This window comes from Mustela erminea, chromosome 17, assembly GCF_009829155.1.
Source record: "Mustela erminea isolate mMusErm1 chromosome 17, mMusErm1.Pri, whole genome shotgun sequence".
NCBI classification, from domain to species: domain Eukaryota; kingdom Metazoa; phylum Chordata; class Mammalia; order Carnivora; family Mustelidae; genus Mustela; species Mustela erminea.
This window is the reverse complement of record NC_045630.1, coordinates 47,093,490-47,102,601: the sequence shown is the minus strand read 5'-3', so window position 1 is coordinate 47,102,601 and position 9,112 is coordinate 47,093,490. Positions and strand designations below refer to the sequence as shown.

The 9,112-nt window shown below is 42.1% G+C and overlaps 1 pseudogene; it reads left to right on the top strand.

Moving 5' to 3' along the window:
* The first annotated feature begins 883 nt into the window (after positions 1 to 883).
* LOC116576101 lies at positions 884 to 5,476 on the top strand (annotated as a pseudogene).
* Positions 5,477 to 9,112: the final 3,636 nt, after the last annotated feature.

Below are 9,112 nucleotides of genomic sequence, written 5' to 3'. Positions count from 1 at the left end.
TCGGGGTCCCTGCAAGAATGGTGGTGGTGGGCAGATACTGTGGAAGGCTTCATCTTTGCACAGCCAATGTGGAATTTTTCTTTGTGTAACTGTGTCATCCAGTCAAATAATTAGGATTTTTTTTCTTGGTGGATGGACACTCTGTCCTTAACTTTTCATATGCAAAATTTAATTTAGTAGGGGCCAGGACCCCAGGTGTGCACAGCAGCCCCCTGCCGGGAAACCCTCCACTCTCTCAATGCTGTCAGAGACTTTTTAAATATATTACTGTAAGTTTGAAAGCACTGTGTAACGTATCACATACATTATCTCAATCGTTTCTAATGGAAACCCTATGAGGTAGGTATTACCTCCACATCTTTCAGAGAATTAAAGAGGTTCAGTAAGAATAAGCCATTGCCCCTTGATGACATTGATAGGGAGAAGCCAAACCATAATTTGAAACTAATCCATCACACAGATTTTTTTGTAATAAGAAAGTCTATTTCATTAGTTTTAAAAACAACCTCCCTTTTACAAATAACACCTGAACTCAAAAAGCAGTAACTCTTTGAAAAATATATATAGAAGTGTCCAAAAATATTTTTAAATAGATTTGGAGATCATTTGTAGTTTTCTCCTCATAACATGTGGGGCAAACCTGGAACAAGTGTGGATTCTCTGTTATTGTTACTGTCATTCCACATAAATTAAAGGAAGAGAGAGAGAGATAAAATCCCGAGATCTCTAGCGTGTAATAAAATATAGACTTTAAGAAACAAAAGTCCTTAAGAAATTTATTCAAGAAGCCTGCAAAACTAATAAAACACAAGAGCTCAATTAATTTTGTGGACCTGAACTAAACTGAACGGAACAGGAGCTGGCACAGTTCCGATCGAACACAATGGAGTGAAAATTAAGTCCGGGTCACCACTGCCGGGACGCCAGAGACCCGCCAGTGCTAGCAATTTGCACAGGCACAGACTCCAGCCCTGGGTTAGCTACAGAGCCCAAGTCCTCCGCGCCTTCCCCAGGCCCCGCCCACCCAGGTTCAGTTCTGGGCGTTGCCACTAGGGGCGGCCGCGGTCTCTGCAGCGCCTGTAGCCATGAAGCTGGTGGTCCGGGTTTCCAGCCGAGCCGCTTTTCCGGAGGGGCCGCAACATGGCTGCGCACAGGCCTGCGAGTCGGGAAGTCGCCGCGTTCTGGTTTTCCTGACAGCCCCCGGCTTCTGTGCGCGCCTTGCCTCCCCCAGGTCACTCCAGCAGACATGTTTGCCAAGGCCTTTCGGGTCAAGTCCAACACGGCCATCAAGGGGTCGGACAGGTGAGGGAGAGAAGGGGCCCGCCCCGCCCACCAGGCACCCAGACATCTCCCAGTGCAGGCTGGCCCACAGCCCTCTCTGAGCTGGGTCCGCCGCCCTGGGTGGAGGCCGGGGAAAGTCCAGCCAGGATGGGACCCCGGAGAGCCAGGGTGGGTTAGACACGTTTTGAGGGCGAAGACGGAGCACAGACCTAGTGTGTCTCCCAGGCTAGTAAAGGAAAACGTAATCCAGTCAGCGCTTCCTGACTGCGGCTAGATAAGGTGTGGGCGGTGCAAACACGAACAATGACAGGGCCGCCCTCCACAGCGCTTCGAGTCCCTTAGGAAAAATCCGATGGAACACCGAGAACTACGACTGCAGAAGAAAAGGGATCCGCTTCTCGCAGGAGAGACGGATGGAGGGTGAGGTGGGAGAGAACCAAGGACGCGTTTTAAGAACTGCGTCTGTTACACAGTGTTGCTGTGTCTGTACACAGTGTTGCTGATGCTGGTACCACGTTGCGAAGTTGGGGACCAGTGTTCCCTAGTTGTCACTCCTGGTACCTTCCTATAGCTTTTTGACCACAAGCTGACAGATTTGCGAGGCAGATAAGAGAAAGGAGTGGGGCGGAGGGCAAGGCTGAGTTTCTAGACAGGCTTACTTGGTTACTCACTAGATCTCAGTTTTCCTCCTTTGTGAAATGGAAAGACCTGCCCCCAGGAATATGTGAAACTAGATGAGACACTGAATGAGAAAGAGGATAGGATGTTTTGGAAGAGTAGGGCATCATATACCGTATATAGGGCATCATAAACCAGTTTTCCTTGGCCCCTGTGATTTTATAGTAGGTCCTCCAGAGTCCTTTGAATTTATTAAAATCCAGGCAGGATTCATGCCAAGTATTGGTTTGCTTTCTTCAGGAGAAAGCTTCGGGTTGATGTGGCGGCTGCTTTCCCGACTCTTGGAACAGATCAGATCTCTGCCTTAGTACCTGGAAAGGAAGAGCTCAACGTTGTGAAGTTATATGCTCACAGGGGGGATGCGGTGACTGTGTATGTGTGTGCTGGTAACCCCATCCTGTTTGGACTGGAGAAAAATCTATACCCAACAGGTATGCCAGTAGGATGGAGAGGACCGTTACTGTAATCCTTGCCTAACCTCTGTTTCTCCTCCTTTCTTTCATTAACCTGCCTTACTTAAAACGGGAAGTACAGAATCTCCCAATATCATCCCTAAGGATCTTTTTGGACCCAGTGTCCCTAAAATCGGGTCTTTGAAGATCAAAAACTGCTGTAGGAGGAGAATGAAAGATCTAACACAGGAAGAGGGTAGTTGGCAAGGGATATTCTGAGAAGAAGGAATAATAGTTCATCGTGGGTTAAGTAGGGATGGAGGAGAGATCTCAAAAAGGGTGAAATTTCAGGATATGTAAAAAATATTTTAAAAATTATCAGTAGCAGGATTTTCTTAAGAAACTGAATAGGAAAGAAGCTGGGTTAATGGAACTACATACCCAGCTGTCCCGTGATGTCCTTCAGTGCAGATATCTCACAGGGATTCTTTCTTAGGCTCTGCCTGGCTCTCGCGATCTTTGCTTTCTGTCTTTGTCACTTGGGCTCTTCTTCCCCCAGCTTGGCTGCAGCAGTGCAGTGGGGTCTCCTTAGGTTACCTCTGCCCCCAGCCCACTTTGCGCCTATCCAGACACAGGCCTTTTTTGATTTACAGTTTTACTGCTATTCTCTGGGAGCACAGGGGGAATAAAAGTAGTAAACATGGGGAAGTTTCAGCATGTCCCACAGGCTGTTCACTTACTTGCTTCTGAGGTACCAGATGGAATCCTTGTTGGTTCTCTGTCCCTGCTTTTATCTCCTGTACCCAAGGCCATTGCTGCATCCAGGTGGAATCATAGGGGCCTCCCAGTCTCAAGGGACATCCCGTTTTTTAAGTATCTGCCTACTTCAAGAAGGGAATCTCTTAGGGCCTCACAGCCTCCTTGCTAGCTTTGAGTTGAGTTTCTTTTCTAAATTAAAGTGACCTTAGTGTTTGGCTTGCCCAGTTCCCTCAGAGATTGACCTTTTGGCAGTAAGTCTTCCTGTGTCTCTTTTTGAGCAGTGTTACACCTTGTGGTCCTATCCTGATCGTCTCCCAATACTCACAACGTGGCCTCTGGTGCTCGAAAAACTGGTGGGGGGGGGGCAGGTAAGAGGATTTTCCTGTATTCTGGCTATTGGCTGAAACTTACTTAGTAAGGGCCAGCTGCTTGAATAAATGCACCCATTTCCTGGGTTCATACCATTGAAAAATGGAATTTTTCATGCATGTGTGTTTCCTCCCTCACCTGGCTGCTTCCATAAGGTCCCTGGGCCTCTACGACCCCGTTGAAAGGCTTCAATAAGCTTCGTACTTTGTACTTACAGCAGAAAGTACTCTGTGAGCGACCATACGCTCTGCTTTACATCAATAAGCTAAAGTTAGGAAAGCAGAATAAGAGATCATGGAACGTGACCCTCAGCTTGTTCCTTCAGTTTGACCACTAGCCCCTGAAGGGAAAAGGTCTGATACTCAGGTTGCATTTCCTAATTTTCATTATGAATAACCTAGTTGATACTTAATAAGTGTTTGTTGGTTGAGTGAATGAATTAATGTTGAAGTCAAACTTGGAATTGCTTAGAGGCAGAATGTGGGTTGTGATGCCTTTGTCTTGTTTCCCACAGATTTGATGCTGCCCGGCCTTGTGGTGCCCCCTGCTGGTCTGCCTCAGGTACAGAAGGGTGACCTCTGTGCCATTGCCTTGGTGGGGAACAGGTACTGTGCCTGTCCCCTGTGCCTTTGGGGGAAAAACTTAGGTAAAACTGGGGAGGGAGGGTGGGGAATAGCAACTTCAAAAGCTTATGGGTAAAGGATTAAAAGAAAAAAACAGATCTTCTCTTCCAGAAGCAGAGAGTGGGCCATGGGAGAATGCTAGTGAGCCTGTGTGAGTGCCAGGAGTTGGGGGATAAGAGAAATAGGGAGAGTTTGGTCAAAGGATACAAACTTTCAATTATAGGATCGAGTTGGAAGATCTAATGGATAACAAGGCGATTATAGTTAGTAACATATATGGTATAACTGAAATTTGCTAAGAGAGTAGAATTTACCTATTCTCACCACTGACCCCCAGCTAAATAAGAGCATTAAAAAAAAAAAGGAAAAAAGAATAAGTTTTGGAGAAGATGGGATATGCCTTTTTCACTCACTATTTAAAGTTACTTTCCAACACAATATGATAGTAAATAGTGAATATTCAACAAATACTTGTTAAGTAGGTAAATGAATATTTATGTCTGATAGTTCTATGTTGATCTCAAAATAAAGCAAGATGCTATGTCTTGTTTTTCATTTTATAAAAATTACTATTGTCAACTAAATACAAACATGCACACATACATAATCTCAACCATACATGTGTGCACACACACATGCACCCTGAACTTTGGGACAAAAATAAGTCACATAGAATCACTTGCTATTTTGTTCTTGTGCAGACCCTGCTGAGATAATATAGAAAATTATTTTTTATGCCAAAAGATAGTTGTTTAAGGAAATCCAGAGTGTCCACAGCAATAAAATAACTAACCTCTTTACATAGGAAAAGGAAGAACATACAGGCAATATAATCCATAACTAAATGATTGCCCAGTTTCAGGACTGGAATGGTTCATTCTGACTAACTGAACTGTTTCTCTAGCTACTTCGGACCGTTAGAGCTGCAGGCTTTAAAGAACTGTTCACCTGCAGATGCTCATAGAGGTCTATCAGAATGCGTTTGGGTTCAATATAAACTATATAGAGTAAGGAAAACAGTCAAAGAATTTTGAAAAGCAATACATTTAGCCCATTTAATGAAACTGGAATAATATTATAACTACACCAGGTAAAGAAATATTTTAAAATGAGACAACTTGCTGTCTGTACTTAGAAGGAACACAGAAAATAGTTTAATTCCTTCCATTTCTGAAGGGGGATTTATTTTTGTAATCACACTGGTAGTTTTAAATTTTCTTCAAAGTGTTTGTGACATATTGACATTTACTATTACTAATACTTGGCAGTATGTGTATCTCTATGTTACTAAGAATATGTTCATATTTTATATCTCTTCCACTTGGTTTCAGCCAATGCAGTCAAAGCAATAAACAGTTTTCAGTGTTTACTGTCTGTCAGTAATCTGTTTGGTTCTAGAGGCATAAGGTATAAAACACAGCCCTTTTCCTGAAGGATCATATAGTTTATGTGAAGGAGTCAGGGAATTAGATAGGAAAACAAATAATATGATAACAGTATATTGTTTCTTTAAATTGATTTTGTACTTAATATTCTGACATGATTATTATATGACACTTTTATTTTCTGTAATATCTTTTCAATGAATACATTATTGTATTCATTGAATTAATGAATTCAATGAACAGTAAATAATTTACTGTTGTTAACATATAATTAGCATGACCAATCCTGTATCATAGAACATTATGTCTTTCTATTTTGGATTTAGGATATAATGTCGCAATTAAAAGGAAGACATTTATCTCAGTATTTTTATCTCTCTCTCAACCTCAGGAGCCAGATCAGGTTAAGGAATATTAAATCTATTTTTGTATCCTAACTAGTTGATGGAGTGGTATGCTCAGAGCTGGACCTTGAGGCATTAAATTATTTACAAGGGTATAAAGCAATATTAAAGCATAAGAAGTGGTAGCTAATTGGATGATAGAGGTAATCAATGACAAAAGACATCAAATATGATGAGTTTGGCTGTACGAGACCCGTTCAGTTAAAAATATTGTTGAAAGGCTATTATGCATTTGTATTACAAAGGAGAAAAAGTCACCATCCCTACCTGTTATGGACTGAATGTTTGTGTCCCGCAAGTTCATATATTGAAACTCTACCCTCTAATGTGCCTGTATTTGGGGACAGGTCCTTTATAAAATGTAAATAGGGTTAGATGAGATCATGACAATTGGTGTCCTCGTGATGGGATTAGTGCCCTCATTCAGAAGAGGCACTAGAGCGGGCTCTCTCTCTCTGCTCACATAGAAGAGGTCATGAGAACACACAGCGGGATGGAGGCAACCTCTCGCATCCAGGAAGAGAAATCTCTTCAGAAACTGACCATGTTGGCATCCTGACTTGAACTTCTGGTTTCCAGAATACTGAAAACCTAAATGTCTGTTGTTGAAGCCGCTGTCTATGGTATTTTGTTATGGTGGCATCAGTGTCTAATAATCTGCCTTTGGGAAACAAACCAGTTAACACAGTCTTAGGTGGATAGGACTTATGCTAGGAGACATTCACACATGGCATCACTATCACAGCTTATGAGAGGAAAACTTAGCTGAGGTCATGAATTCAGGGAAAGTACATATTCTGTAGAATATTATGCCTAAGCAAAATCTCAAATGGTGAATAAGGATCAACCAGGACCAAAAGTTAGGAAGGAACGTTTCATCAGAAGAAATAGCATAAGCAGGAATGTGAATATTGGCAGCAAATCCACACTGCTTGGTACCTGTGATGGGCAGAATCCTAAGATGACCTCCCTAAGATTTTCACTCTAGTCTTAGTACCAGAAAGAAATGTAAGCATGATGAGATACCACTGCTATGATTATGTGATTAGTCAATTGACTTTGAGTTCATCTGGGCATATCTGACTAGCCAGAGAAGCCCTTAGCTGGATCCAGGGCCTTCCTGAAGAGAGACTGAGGTGTGAGAGGACATGTGGAGGAGGTCCCCGGGGAGGGAACTGAGAAGAGCCTGAAAGAGCTCAGAGCCATCCCCAGCCATGAGCCAGCAAGAGAACGAGACCTCAGTGCTACCATTGCAAGAAACAATACTGTCAGCAGCCCTGTGAGCTTGAGAGAGGACATCGACCTGCAGAAGAAACGCACAGGCCAACCAACACCTCAGTTTCAATCTTGTGACAAGTTGACCAGAGGACCCAGATTCCTGACCCACAGACAGTCTCTGCTGTTTTATGCAACTAACTTGGGTAACTGGTTAGGTAGCAGTAGAAGCTACTACATTCATAGAGATCATAAAGCATGAAACTAAAAGAAACTAGGTATAGGAGAGGTAGATAGGATTTCGTGAATCTTCTAAAGCTTTTTAAGGAAACATGGGCTTCATTTTGTGGATCATGGCCATATCTCTGGGTGGTTACAAGCGAGGGTGCAGGGGTCAGATTTCAGTTGTGTAAGGTTGCTCTGGCTGCAGTTTAGAGGATAGATATGCGGGAGTTACCACGACCATGTACGAGGCTGCTGCTCCTGCCTGGAGCAGTTATAATCACAAATCACAACATATATTAAATATACCGTATTTAGGGGCACTTCTGTGGCACAGTCATTTGACTGTCTTCCTTGGGCTCCCGTCATGATCCCAGGGTCCTGGGATTGAATCCCGCATCGGGCTCCCTCTGTCTCTCAAATAAATAAATAATATCCTTAAAATATATAATATTTATACAAAATGCTTGAAATCTGCATTTGCAGATATCCTTTATAGAAAACATTAAAAGCTAGAATTGGGCTCCCAATCCAGCCAAATTAAGAAATTAATTGAAAGAAGGGAGAAAAGAAGGAATGACTGATTTATGAGACTATCTAGAAAATTAATATGTGGGTGAATAGAATCACCCAAAAAGACTAGCTGGAGGTGCTTTGAGCTGATAACCCTCAAATCTGACCTGGTGTCAGTTTGGCCACAAGTACGTCCACTCCAGTCAAAATCAAAGGTGACATGGGAGAGTGGGCTGTTTACTTTGACACAATCAAAGCTGCCATCTGAGACTAAATCACCTGGAGATCCGAATCACAAATCAGTCATTTCTGATTTGGTGGGTTATCAACTTCGGTGAATATTAATTTATGAAGAAAGTCTCAGACATGCCAGACTCCTCCTGCCTGACTCCTGAGAATCAAATAGCTCTACAGCAGAACCTGAGGCTGTCCCATCCCATAAAATCAGACACAACCACTCATGAATGACGTGTCCATAATTGTCTGTAAAGACTTTGTGCTCATCCATCTACCTGTTTGTTTACATATCCATTCATGGAGGCGTTAATTCCTTGCCTTCTCTGCCTGGACTTTGCTTGGTGCTGAGGATACAGGGTGAACTAACCAGACAGAATCCCTGCCCTCACGAAGCTTACATTTTATCTGGGCGTATGGATATTAAACAAATCCTATGAAATTAGTATTTCTAGCAAAAACATAATACATGCCACAAAGAAGACTATGAATGAGAATGAAATGGGCAGAAATTAAAAACTTGAAAGACGAAGGAAAGTTCTTTGAAGAAATTTGGGTTGACCTATGAAGAAGAGAAGGAAAATAACTAGGAAAAAGAGGGATAAAATGCTGTCCAATGAAAGAAGCATTCACAGCCAGTGTATCTTGAAAACTCTACACACTAAAATATCTTGTCAGGGAATCTGTGGGTATACTGAAAAAAGTCAAGATAAAATAATTCGAGACTTTTTGCTATTTGGTACTTTGTCCCAAGTGAGCTTTCTCATTTACAGAAATATTTGCATTATTGATAAATAAGAAATAGACATTTTTAAGAGTTTATTTTTAAGTAATCTCCACAACACTAATTACTGGTTTAAAAACACTGAACATAATAGAAATTGATTAGGAATTCGCTAACATAACTTACAAATCCTTTTTATTTGTCAATTTGTATCTGCAGTTTCACCTTCTGGCTAAAATCTATTTGTAACCCTAAAATTAATACCTGGGGCCTTTTCACCATCATTCCAGGGCACGTACACACACAGAGCAGT